This window comes from Silurus aristotelis (assembly GCF_946808225.1).
Source record: "Silurus aristotelis genome assembly, chromosome: 23".
Classification (NCBI taxonomy): Eukaryota; Metazoa; Chordata; class Actinopteri; order Siluriformes; family Siluridae; genus Silurus; species Silurus aristotelis.
In genome coordinates, this window is record NC_139596.1 from 2,850,881 (window position 1) to 2,865,404 (window position 14,524).

Sequence of the window (14,524 nt, forward strand, 5' to 3'; positions counted from 1 at the left end):
GCTCTGAGAACCTTGTTGCTACACGGAAACGGGGTAAAACGATAGGGAACGGCAACATTTTACTCAGATGTGTTGTTCAATTGCTAAGAAAAGACCCAGAACAAACAAAACAATGACTATATAACTGCACTTAGCATTGAGTGCTAACCAAACTTCTGTGGGAGCCACCTGTTTGGGGAATGTCATATGTCCTGACACAATTTGTGAGGCCATCATTATCAGAAATGACACAAATTTATTTCTTCTGAAAAAAACGAACACTGAAAAGTATTGGGACACGACTTTCCACCCATGATTTTTTTACCACAAATTGTATACAACGTCTTTTTCACTACCCTTTAAATAGGAGACCAAAACCTGTTCCAGCATGTCAAAGTGCACAAACCTCCATGAAGATAAGCTTTACATGGGATGGAAGTGCGTGGAAGATCTTGATTGGCCTTCTACAGAGCTTTGAACCCCATCCAACACCTTTGGGATGAATTGGAACTGCATCCCATGCCTCCTCACCTTCATAATTTTTCCATGTAGCAAAGTATTCGTATCTGAAGCAATAAAGCAGTCATATACCGACCGTGTGTGTGTGTGTGTGTGTGTGTGTGTGTGTGTGTGTGTGTGTGTGTGTGTGTGTGTGTGTGTGTTAGTTATACACACTCATAAAGTGTAGGCTATAAGCAGCTGGTGAAAAATCGCAGTGATATTTTTAAAGCTTCTCTTTATGAGCCGTGATGATGAATGAATATGATACGATGACTGCGAAACTTTATCAGGACACATAAAGAAGCCGTTCCATCAGAAGACAAATAGATAGATTTTTCATGTTTTGCACTGAGACTAATGTTAATGAAGATATTTTGGAGATGTATATTCTATAGATTAGAGTATGGATGAAAAGAAAACTTCACACATCTATCTATCTATCTATCTATCTATCTATCTATCTATCTATCTATCTATCTATCTATCTATCTATCTATCTATCTATCTATCTATCTATCTATCTATCTATCTATCTATCTATCTATCTATCTTTCTATCTTTCTATCTTATTTTTCTTTTTCAAACTCTTTCTCCTGTCTTGCGCTGTGTGTGTGTGTGTGTGTGTGTGTGTCCTCTCCCCTCCCCCCTCTGCATGTGTAAGGTGGGAACCTCTTTGCCGCGCGCGCTCCCGCAGACGCGCATTGTCTCCTCTTCCTCGCGCGCTCGAGAGCCTCCACACCCGCGCGCACTTTGTTTTTCACTTTAAGGCTTTTTTTTGTGTAATAAGAAATGTCATGGTTGAAGCCACGCCTCCTGCTGAAGCCACGCCCTCTGTCGGACCGCACGCCTATTGTCCACACGCACGCACACACAACACACTGATCACTGTGCTGGTGCGCGCTTTGGACTTTGAGCCCCTACCGTTACTCAGGATCCGGAGAAGACCCTGAGAAGAAGCGGGTCAGTGCATAATGTATTTTTTTCCTTTTAAAAACTTATTTAGAGAAAACAAATCCCTTTGGTAATACTTTTTGTGTTTGTGTGTGTTTTAGATGCATTATGATTAGTTTTAGGCCCCTAATGTGTCCTGTGTGTAACCTCAAAATGCATTTATAATAAATATTGAGCTTGAAGGATCTCTGATGGGAAAAAAAACCAGATGCATATTCAGATCATTTATAAGCAAGACGGAGGTAAGGGGAAAAAAGCATCCTGAGTGGAGAAACTCATCGTGGCAGTGGATAATAAATGATGATGTAAATCTGACTAAATCAATGCATGATGAGTGATGAGGAAAGACAAAGAATACTGAACAGATTGTGAAGAAAATCCTGGGATGCATACAGGACAGTGTTTATGAATACAGCAGCAGATCTTAGGTGTAAAAGTACAGAATCGAGGAAAGATTATCGACTGGACTGACGTGAGGGAAAGAAAAATCAAAGTTGTGCAGACATTTACACTGTCCATCCACAGCAAAAGGTGGATCCCAAAGATATATATATATATATACTTTTTTAAATGATAATTATAAATAAGAGAGATTACTGGTAAAATAGTATAATAGTTTTCACATACTGTTAGAGGTCGACCGATTCACCGGTTTTGTCGATTAATCGGCACTGATAGTTTTTCCGGGATGCGTTATACAGTACGAGAGTTATTTGAAGTGTTTTTTGAATTCATTTGGGATGTTTTTTTTTTTTATTTATTTATTTGGAGATTTTCTTTTTGTTGTAGTTTAAATGCATGTCTTGAATTTTCCTCGATATTTCCTAATATAATTAATACATATTTATATTTATTTCATTTATCACATTTTCATAATAAAGTTCGGTACTATTTTAGTTTTGAAAATTATTGCTTGATTAATCAGTTATCGCCAAGTACGATCCAACCTAGTTATCGGTAACAGTCGATCTCTAGTTACTATAGATGTGATGGGAGGTGGTCTTGGAAACCCAATAGAGCAGAATTTTACAAAAACAGGTTTTGATCCTGAAGTTTCTCGATCTTGAGGTTAATGAATGTCATGCTGTGTATATAAATGTGATGAAGCAAAATTGACATAGATACTACACATTACCTGTCTAAGGTCCAAGTCTAGGGTCAGCCATGATGCAGTTACCCCTGGATCAGAAAGAGTTGGTGCCAAAAAGTTGGTAACCAAAAGCCTTTGAGCTACTACAGTAGTAAATATAAAGGAAAGATTCCTGGTTTAGGAATGTGACAAAATGTCCCAAGTGTTTCTGCTTGTCCCCAATGAGTCCTTTGGGACTATTTAGGTTTCTTCAGTATTCGAGAGTTTATCTGAGAACGTGTGACTGGGAGAACAAAATCCAGTAGTGTGAAAGCAAGGCTTATAAAATCGGACTGGTTGGCTCAATGGGATGATCACTTTTTCTCTCAGAGCAGCTATGAAAGAAAAATTTAAACAAGAAATATGTAGAATTGTTTATATTCCTGATCTGAGGAGTTCAGATTAGATAATCTTTCCGTGTCAGTCCAGTAGATTAGTGGGTTTTCTGCCAAGTCTTTAGGTTGTCAATTTCTCAGTAACATAATGTAACGATTCCAAGATGCTCTACAGAAGAGTAAAAACACACACTGTGTCAAAGCAGAGTAGAACATTTGATAGCAAGCTCTCCACTTGTTTTTTGGCTCATGAGAACATACATCTCATTGCTGGAGAGAGAAGATAGAGAGAGAAGCATAAATCACTCAGGTAGGTTTTGGTGTGCCAAATAATTAGCTCGACGATTCATTCTAGAATATCATTGTCTTTTCCTTAGATGTTCTACTTATTTGAGGTTACTTAGCCCCTACTAACTATTGGGTTTATTCGGGAGGGTTTGCGCAGTTTTTTCCACAGAAACCTTTTTGACTATTCATGTTGGGTCATGCACTAACACACAAGACAACTCGCGAATGAAAAACATCTAAGCTCATGCTGATTTCATGGCACATATCTAAGGCATATTGGTCAGAGCACAGTTTGTAGAAGCTAAGGCTTTCTCAAGCCACTGTTTTCATCAGTTCTCTGTCAAACAGCGAAACCCTAAGTAAGAATAGTGGGACATTTGGGACAAATCCTGGAGGAGTCCATTCAGCACTTGTGAATGTGTTCACTGTATATCGGTTCATCCTGTTTAGTATTCAAATCCGCAGTCATGAGCAACTGCAAGCAGCACAAAGCCCCCAGTGAGGGACACAAGTCTTGGATTGTTACGCCACAATCGTTAAGCTCACGCAAAGACAATCTAAAAATATATATATATACGGATTTATTTTTTCAGTTAAAAAATGCATGCTACTTTGTTTTAAAATATAAGTATGGACAGTTGTACAATCAAATTTAGCAAAAAATTTTAATTTATGTTTTTTTGCATGAAAAATATAATAGTAAACTTACAGATTATTGGGATCTGAGACGGACTTGGAAACTCCATTGAAAACCACTGAAGCAGAATTCTGGAAAACTGGTTTTGATCCGGAGGTTTCTCAATCCTGAGGTTAACAAATATCGATGTGCTGAAGAAAAAAAACAGAAATCCGTTCAGTTTGTAATCAGATACCATACTTTCACTGTCATGCCATCATCCGAACAGAGAAGAGCTCTTAGACATAATCAGGACAGACTATAGCGGACAAATTGTTGAAATGTTTAGGAAAGAAAGAGGCTTTTACTGGTCTCAAATGCGATACAGAACTGTGATAGTCTTTCTTTCTTCCCAGGTTTTCCTGGGGATTTGAAATGAAGGCGAATTGTGTGTTTTAACAGGAAAGCAAAAGTAATATATATATGTATAAATGATTCATGAAAAAGCTTAACAACTTTTTTCAACTGTTCTGGCCGACCTTTCCTTAAGATCTCAAGTCTAGCTTTTCCGGAAAAGTCAATTTTCTAAATGTCCTTGTAATTGTATCTGCGACCCAATCGATTTCTACTCCTCTGTCAGCCATTGTGGAATGAAAAAAAAAAGCTATTCAATCCACACGAATAGGTTTGAACTTGTGCAGTTTGCTACAGATGCTAGTTGAGAGCTCTGACTAGCATGTGCTCTGATCGTACAACTGAAGGACATGAAAATGCCGACGTGATTGGACGCTTGTAGAGGGTTCCAGTTTCCAATTTCCTGTTACAGAATTGTAATTTCCTGTTACAAAATTGCATGATGGAATCAGGAAGAAGGAAAATAATCGTCAACCAGGTAGTTGGAAGGTTGGTTATTTTATATTAGCCGCATGTCCCGAAGTGTTTTATACAAACACGTTAGTTCCTGTTATCTATGAGAAACTGAAATTCAAATTTTTTTAATTCTAAAATTCACTTGACTCACATCAGAAAGCCAAACCCACACCACCGGCTGAAAGAGTTTTCTCCTCTGATTGAACATGTTGACTTAGTAAATGCCATATTTTATTCAGAACGCCAGCCTTCCTGGAATTATTGTTCATGAGTCATACTTTAATAATTGTAGAAGTTATCATGACTACAATAAAATCAATAAAAACTCTTCGCTGAATAAACACCAAGTAGATATGACACACTGTTTTCTTTCCCCCAATCTGGCTCCATTTTGCCCAGATTGTCATCACACCAAAATGACACTATGGTTATACAGCTCACTTTATCTTTTTCATCTCCGAGTCTGAACTCATTGCTGTGTGTGTGTGAGAAAGAGTGACCATGCTCAATCTTCCTCCTGCCTCATCTCATTCCAGACTCGATAATAACAATGCAGCACTCGAAATTGGCGCGGGGGCGAGAGCGGAATTGCCCCGAGACCCGACGCGAAGTCTGTGATTGAATCTTATTTTAGGCTCGTAAGCAGTGTGGGGGAAATTTTCCTCGACGCAAACATGAACCTGCAGCGAAAAATGGATTCGGTGTATCAAAAGTCCATCCGTCTTCATTGAGCCACAGCTTTAGTTTACCTTGCCAAGGACAAATTTTAGCACCCAGCTGCATAACGAGTGTTTAATGGCGGTTTAAGTGTATCTGCATTCCCAGTTGCTCACCAAATGATTGTCAGCGGAGGCTTTATGAGAAACGGTTATGAACGGAACAACCATCGGCTCCAATTATTGTAATGTTTCGCTTCTGCACCCCATTAAAAACTCGTCAAGGAATTTAGCCGACGTTGCATACAGCGAAAACAGATGCCGCATCGTTTTAATAGTAACGCACAGAAAGCGATTGTGGCAGCAAGCTATACAACATATTGTATTTGAGAACATTGACAATTTGTTTATCGTGCGCCACTTTTCCGATGTGGAATTTTATAAAATACCGCAAGTTACTTTTGAAGCCGTCACCAGTCCCCAGTCAGTCTCAGCAAAGAAGACGTGGGAATTTCAGATGCCTGATGAGTTTTGCTATTTTACATTTTTTTTGTTATTTTATTTACAACTGTGCATTTACATTGATTTAGGGGCATTTTTGAAAGATGCATAACAATATCAGGCGCAAGTTGGCCAGCTGGAAAAAGTTTCAGGGTCCTGTGAATCTTAATGTGGGAGGCATGGCCTCTGACATTCAATCCCAGTTTAGTAGGTGTGGTTTATGTGATGTTCCAGTGCTCCAGTGTAGGAGGCATGGCCAATTAAATAAGGTGTGAAGTCTGTGACTGATCTATTAAAGGAGGCCCTAATGCAGAAGGTGTGGTCTCTGTGATATTTAGTCCCAATGTGGGAGGCGTGGCATCTGTGACATTCATTCCCAATGTATGAGACGTGGCCTCTCTGCCATTCAGTCCCAATGTAGGAGGCATGGCCTCTGTGACATTCAGTCCCAGTTAAGTGGGTGTGGTTTCTGTAAAAGTTCAGTTCCAGTGTAGGAGGCATGGCCTCTATGCCTGTTAGTCCCTGTACATTGTCTCAATAAAGGGGTGTGGCCTCTGTGCATGCTAATCCCTCTAAAGGAAGCATAGCCTATAACCCCAAAAAGCTAACAATTATTATTTGGTTCGAAGAATGTCAACATTTTGTACCATACTGGCTGTTTTCTGTTTATCTTCTGTATGGTAAACATTAAATAATTCATCTTGATGATCTAAGATTTAAGATGATCTGAGATCATTTTACTGTCTCCAAGGACAAACATACACATACACACTTGTAATGCATTTAGTCTTAAAGTTGTGGTTCTGTTTATAATGTTTTTTAATGTAATAAAAATGAAACTCAACTGAGCCATTTGATTATATGTTACAGTCAATGTACTGGATTACAATTCCAAGAGAGTCTTTGGTACATTATTATTCCTGTTCAATCCAATGAGACGGCGCATGAATGTTTTACTAAACGTGTTCCTGTGTTTTTCAGGTGTGAACCAAAGTTCAGACTGAATCTTACAGAAAGAACCTGAAACTAAGAACAAGGGTCTTCATGATCAGTGAAGCTCCTTCATCTTCAGTAGATGATCTGATAGTTGATGACTTCCTTGAATAAATCAACACCAACATGGGAATGCAAATGTTCACTGTGAGAAACTGAGATCATTTGGGAAAAAACATAATGGAGATAGAAGTGAGAAGCGGCCTTTCTTCAGCAGCAGTGGTGGCCATCGTGTGCAACACAGTGCTTGCTGTCCTCCTCCTTCTCCTCTTCGTTATCATTTACAAGGCCTGTAAGGTGCCCTCCAGTCCAGAGAGGGCACCAGTGCTAGCACAGATGCAAGACAAGAAAAAGAGCGAACAAAAATATTTATTGAGTACAGCCTGAGATCACAGATATGCATCAATTTCTATGGGACTGCATTCGATTTTGACTCTTCATACCCTGGATTAAGTGCGCTAGGGAGTGCAATACTCAGTAAAATGATTTTTAACTGTAATACGGTCCAATCTCAGACACTGAAAAAAAAGAATTAAAGCACACCACAGTTTATTGATTATATTGCTTTCTTATAACATTTTGTTTTACACTCAGGAGAAAGTAAAGTGGATTCCTGACATCACACTGATCTGATTAGTGGGTTGAGAATGGAACGATAGAAATGAGCATAAAAAGTTAAAAAGGATTTAGATTCTTTGCTCTGTCCCACAGTTTATTCTGTGGGACACACCTTCATCGATGATCTACATTTGGTCATTCGGCTGGACTGTTTTTTCAAAGCCACTTGAACCACAATATGCAATTGAGATGTTAAAAGGACCCAAAAAAGTCATTGTGGGATTTTACAGTCATGGAGGCACTGTATGATGTGGCTGTGGAGATAAAAAAAAAAAGAGAATTTGTGCTGGTGACATTGACGGCTTCTACATCAGCCTGGTCCACCATGTCGATAAGTCTTCAGTATGAGTCATTGGAACGAAACTATGGGAGCGTAAAAGAAGAGAAAGTATCAAAGTTGGAGTTTCAGATGAGGAACTTTCTCTCAACATGATTACAGTGTGTTTCCCAAACCCAACTAGAACCCTATTGAAAAGCTGGGAAATTTTAACAACCCAAGAATCCAGATGATGAAGTTCTGTGGAACCATTTTGTGTTTTTAATGGAATCCTATGTAGAATTATAACCCTATTAAAAACAAGTACAGTAAGCCATCTACAGAACCCCTTGAAGAACATACTAGGGTTTTATTATATAACAAATGATATTTGATCAACAAATATTATCATGTAATAGTGTCAGATTTGCAAGTTAGGAATTAGTCGCGTGACACTAAAACTGCTAGGAATACGTTAAACATGGACAAAACCATGACAATGAGATGCACAGAATCCAGAACTTAAATAGTGTTGCCAATCAGGATGAAACAAGGAACAGTGTGAGTGCTTAATAACATGTGGTATGTAGTGGATGTTGGGAATTGTAGTTTGGTGTCCTCTTAATGCTATCTTGACACTGAGAATACACATTTAGAGGTTCTTATAGGTTCTTGTTTTGCTCTGGTGAGGGAAATTTCAAGTGCTTGATGTTGAGGGTTTCCAAGTGGAATCATTTTGGGAGGTAATAAAACTATTAAAACTCCAAAGAACCATGGAAGAACTAGTGTAAACTTATGTAATTGTCCAGTTTGCTTTATTTTGATTTTAGGGGTCATGCACTATGGTCTACATTCAATTCGATATTCTCTAGTTTTGCTTGCACAATTAAGTTAGGTGTCTCAAAGTAAGGTCACGTGACATGTTTTACTATTAAATAATCCAAAACCAACGTCCTGATCTTGATGACTAACGGTTTCAGAAAAGGTTCATACGCTTTGGAAGATCTTTGTCAGTTTCCTGAAACTGGATTACCCATGATTAAATGCCACAATGCCACATACAGTAGCTAAAAAATTAAGTTTTGTATCTTTTGGCATCGTTTTCATCTCGCAATAAAAGAGTAGGAATCAAAATACAACAAAGGAAACCAAATTTGTATATGTACAGTAGGTGGTAACTGTTTTGCTCAGGTTTGCTGGAATAAATGCCTTGAATTTTTCACCAGGTTCAGTCAAAGAAAGTTTCTTCTTTACACTTGGATATACATAAATGGAAAGAAAATGTTAGAACAACCATGACAGTGTGAAAGAAGCCGTCCAGTGCGAAGGAAAAGGAACTGGAGGTATCTTCACAATGATGAACACCCCACTTTTGGACCACACATTGAAGCTTTTTAGACTCTGTTGGCAAAAACTGTAATGATTTTTTTTTTGTTTTTGGAAATAACCCCAATGTTAAAATGATGGGATATTTAGTGATATATCCAAGACGTAATCCCAATCAAGTAAATTTTTTGGTCCAGGTTGTAACTTATGTAGTGAATGTGTGTAGACTTGGATTAATAAAAAGCAAACAAACAGTGTGAACCCATTCGAAAGTTGCGTCCTGACCTCCTCTTGTCTCCAAAAGCCCTAGGATGAAGGGTGATCATGACGTAAATCGAATAAAGCCTCTTATCCGCCACTCTTTTTCTTACATGCTTCCCATCTGCCAGCCTATTTAATGCGGCTCGTGATTCAAGAGAAGGTCTTGATCCAGGATCAGATTGCAGTAACTTAATCCTCACCACGGTTATCGACTGGCAGACTGAGAACACAGACAATGGATACAAAACCATGTGTGAATTTTCAAATGGTGATCTTAACATGAAGACTTGGAGCACTTTATCTTATCCGGGCCATCTTGAGCTCTGTCAGCTTCAGTTCTTTTATAGCCGCTGAAAGACGGGAAATGGACAAAGAAGAGATGATGAGAAAAATAAATAATACAGGCTGTCTAGGTAGGAAACTGTGATAAATACAAAGGCCCAAGTCTTGAATTGACTTAACCTTTACATACTGTTCATGTTCCATGCCTTCTCTATTCCATGCATCAAAATCGACCCTCGTAATAAGTGTTTATACTGAATTATGAACTACAGATCTTTTAAAATGTATAAATAGCCTTTCTGGCATTAATAAGTGGATTATGAATCCTTAATAAATGTTTCAGAGTTTTGCACCACTCGTTTTTGGATAAAAACATCTCAAATGTGGTTGGAACAAAGGCAGTTCTTGGGACAGATTCAAGCTCCCCTTTGAACCCCCATGTCACCACTGTTCCATATAAAATACACACATACGAAGTTTCAAGATTACTACCAGTTTCTTTGATTTAACATACTCTGGTGAATCTAAAATCCAAACCTTGAAAAGATACGGTTCTCTGAAAAATTGTAGCACCTGTAGAAAAGGGTAATATTTTACAAATATTTTCATTTTTGTGTATTTTAAGTCACTTTAATAAAAGTCATCAAAGTTTAGGCTAAAAGAATGACATTTGGGGTCTTTTTATTGCTGTCAAAAATGGGCCAAATTGAATAGTTTCTAATTACCACAATATAGTTTATTTAATGCATGCTTTGAGAAAGTGGTTTATGGATGTGGTGAGGGAAATCATATAGGTAGTTGGTTTGAAAGAGGCCGAGGATGTAGAGGATGGGGGTATGGAGACGGATGATCCGCTGTGGTGACCCTTAATGGGAGAATCCGAAAGAAGAAGAAGAAGAAGCAAACTTTGAGAAAGTGTATATATTAGGTAAGTAATGTAACTGAATATGACACAAAAAAAGCTCTCATTGAGACTAATATACACTGTCTACTGATGCAACTGTATCCAAAAGTCTTTAAAGATTTCTCAGAGTTCTTCATGGTGAGGCATAAACAGCTGACTGAAGCATGGCTTCAGACAATTTAATGAAGTTCACTCTTAAATTACCTGGTGCTTTAATACGTCTTTAATACGTGGAGTGCTGAAGGTACACTTGGCTTTATTACATCCTTTCGATAATATCCTTGATTTTACACACGGGAGCACACAGGGCTTAGGTTGCCAGGTACCATCCTGGGTCCACTTTTGTATTTTTTGGACCATAATGAACCATGAAGCTGAGGGATGCTGTACTGCAGATAGAAACAAAGACAATCCTGTCTTCCGTCCTGCGGTGAAGATTTCACTGGAAAAGAAAACACTGCAGAAGATGATTAAATCATCCCAGTGGCTCATTGCATCATTCAGGCACCACTCACACTTGTCTCGGATATCTAGAGACGTCATGGATCTGTATGTTGCATATACAACACACTCACACACTCACACACACACACACACACACACACACACACACACACACACACACACACACACACACACACACACACACACACACAATCCCCTTGTTATTGTCAATCTTAATATGTAGAATATTGTATCAGTAATTAACCCAATAGTTTGCTGATCTTCAAAGACAAACATTCATACACACACACACACACACACACACACACACACACACACACACACACACACACACACACACACACACACACCGAGGTGAATGCATTAAAGTGGGACAAACATCCAATAAAATAAGAAACCAGGAAGGGGCAAACACTTTTTCACACCACTGTATATATAGTCATATTGAGTTTAATTTCATAAATTTAAATCGAGCTATAACAAGAAAAAGAGAGACGCAAAAAAGAGAAACACCTGGAGTTCATTTCAGCGTAGATAAACTCATCTGAACCCTGAAGATTGGAGATTCTTCTTATTGTGCAATCGTACATTGTTTGCAGGTGCATATGTGTGAGCGTTGAGGACGCCGAAGTTCTCCAGGGAAGAGCTTGCAAATGTCTACAAAAAGTCCATCTGTTTGCTTCAGCACCTCAAGGCACACATAACAACTACAGTTAGCGCAATTATTTCCTCTGCAAAGCACCCGCGTGGTAAGGGGGCTTGGACAAACCGCGTCTTTGATCCGAACTCATTACTGTGCACACGTTTCCTCCTCCTGGAAATTGCGAGTCGGGGCAAGATTGCTCAGGCGAGCTTGGGTTTGTTTGGGCTGCTTTATCGGACAAATTGCAGCAGAGTTGAGTGAAGTAGTAGTGCCTTTATCCGACAGCTGTTACGCATACTAATGAGACAAAGACAACAAGGTGTTGCACATTTCATTCTTCACGCTGAGGTGATTACGCAGAAACACTTCATTTGCAAGACTGAATTATTGGAAAATGTTAAAGCATGAGTAAAATGTTGTTAAAGCATGAGTGAAATGATGTGGAGGTAAGGTTTGGTCTATCTCTCACAGCTACTGCAGCTCCACAAAACTAGATCCATGGATATAAGATTTGCATGGGTTGGTAGTGTGTGGAAGAATTCTGTTATAGAATTCTGAACTCAACCCTATTTAACACCATTGGCCCACATAACAATTTTTCTCTGGTCCAGCTCCGGCCCACACAACCAGCTTTTGCTTGGCCCACATACCGCAATGAATTACGGTCCTAGTGTGGACCAGGTCTGGATTCCAGACAAGGGCCACACATGGGCCATAACTGGCCCAAGTCTCAGCCAAGTTAAATACCCATAACTGGTCCTAAATGACATCTGGCCCATGTCTTGTGAGCTGCCTTAAAATCGGTACCACCTATGCCAAACCGGGGCCATGTTTGGCCCACATGCTGTATGCCAGTGCTGGATGAATGCCAGCTGTGCCAGATGAATGCCAAATCTAGGCCAAATTTGTTTGCCGACTGGGGGGTTGCTGAATGCTCTCCAGACCTCCTTACCTACTAACACCTTTGTGGCTGAATGGACCTCCACAAATCTCCAAACTGCACTCTAAAATCTAGTGGAACATCTTCTCAGAAGTGTGGACATTATTTTCCAAATAATGAATGTTCTAAAAGAAGCAAATACCAGTCTTTTGGTCATCCTTGAGATGTTTCTACAACTTGATTGGAGTCCACCTGTTGTAAATTCAGTTGATTAGACATGATTTGGAGTGGCAAACACCTGTCTATATGAGGTCCCACAGTTCACAGTGCATATCAGAGCGCTAACCAAGCCATGAAGTCCATGAAATTGCCTGTAGACCTCTGAAACAGAATTGGTTTGAGGCACAGATCTGGGGAAGGGTACAGAAAATATTCTGCAGAATTAAAGCTCTCAATGAGGACAGTGGCCTCCATCATCCATCATAAATGGAAGAATTTTGGAATCACCAGGACTCTTCATAAAGCGGGCCGCCAGGCTTAACTGAGCAATCTGGATAAAAGGGCCTTAGTCAGAAAGGTAACTTGGTCACTCTGAAAGAGCTCCAGCATTTTCTCTGTGGAGAGAAGAGAACCTTCCAAAACAACCATCTCTGCAGCACTCCCCCAATCAGGCCTGTATGGTAGAGTGGCCAGATGGAAGCCACTCCTCAGTAAAAGGCACATGGCAGCCTGCTTGGATTTTGCCAAAAGGCACCTAAAGGATTCTCAGACCATGAAAAACAAAGATTGAACTCTTTGGCCTAAAAGCCAAGCATCATGTCTGGAGGACACCAGGCACCGCTCATCACCTGCCCAATACTATCCATACAGTGGAACATGGTGGTGGCAGCATCATGGTGTGGGGATGTTTTTCAGCAGCAGGAACTGGGAGACTGGTCAGGATCAAGGCAAAGATGAATGCAGCAGTGTACAGAGACATCCTTGATGAAAACCTGCTCCAGATCGCTCTGGACCTCGGTCCACAGGACAATGACCCTAAGTAATGACCCTATTGACCATACAGTCAATAACAAAGGAGTGGCTATGGGATGACTCTGTGAATGGCTTTCTCCATCCTGATAGAGCTTGAGTGGTTTTTCAAAGAAAGGGAGGGTTAGAGCACTGCACAAAAATAGATGTACCAAGCTTGTAGCATCATACTTAAAAAGACTTGAAGCTGTAATTGCTAATACTTATGTTAATGTGAAAAAATATTTTTTTCCGGTTTTTTTATTTGACATAAATTTGCAAAGATTTTAAACACACTTCTTTTTCATTGTCATTAAGTGGGTTTGTTTGTAGAATTTTGAGGGAAATAAGGAATTGAATCCATTTTGGAATAATGCTGTAACATAACAAAATATGGAAAAAGGGAATCGCTGTGAATACTTTCCGGATGCACCGGTAGTCTGAGCTTGTGTAGATTTACAAGAAGACTCTGTGGTAATTTTATTTTTTTTCAGAGAATCTGGCGAATCTGGTCACAGATCTTTAGGAGACTCTGACTGCCACACTCACTTTTTGTTTTCGCTGCTGAAGTTCTGACAGACTTGGGTTGGGTGTCTGCAGAAATGGTGCATTACATAATACAGGTTCTTACAACCTTTACTGACAGTGAATATGGGCTAAGAATTATCAACCAAACAAACCAAGATACAGGTACCTGAATGAGAATATGGTAAGAAGCATGTACATATACATATATATATATATATATATATATATATATATATATATATATATATATATATATATATATATATATATATATATATATATAGGGACTAATAAAACTGAACAGGTGTAGAAAAAGACAGAGATGAATTTCAGAGAGGAAGAAGTTTAAAATGCAATGGATGATGCTCTCTGGTGGTTTGGTGGTGAATTGTCAATTGGAGATGTTTTTATATATGTAGTATAATAACATTTGATGAAATTATAAACTGTATATGTAGAGGTCTTAAAAGGTATATATAAAAAAAACCTACACATCTCAATGGAACCTTGTCCCTTTTCCAGGACCCTAAAGCA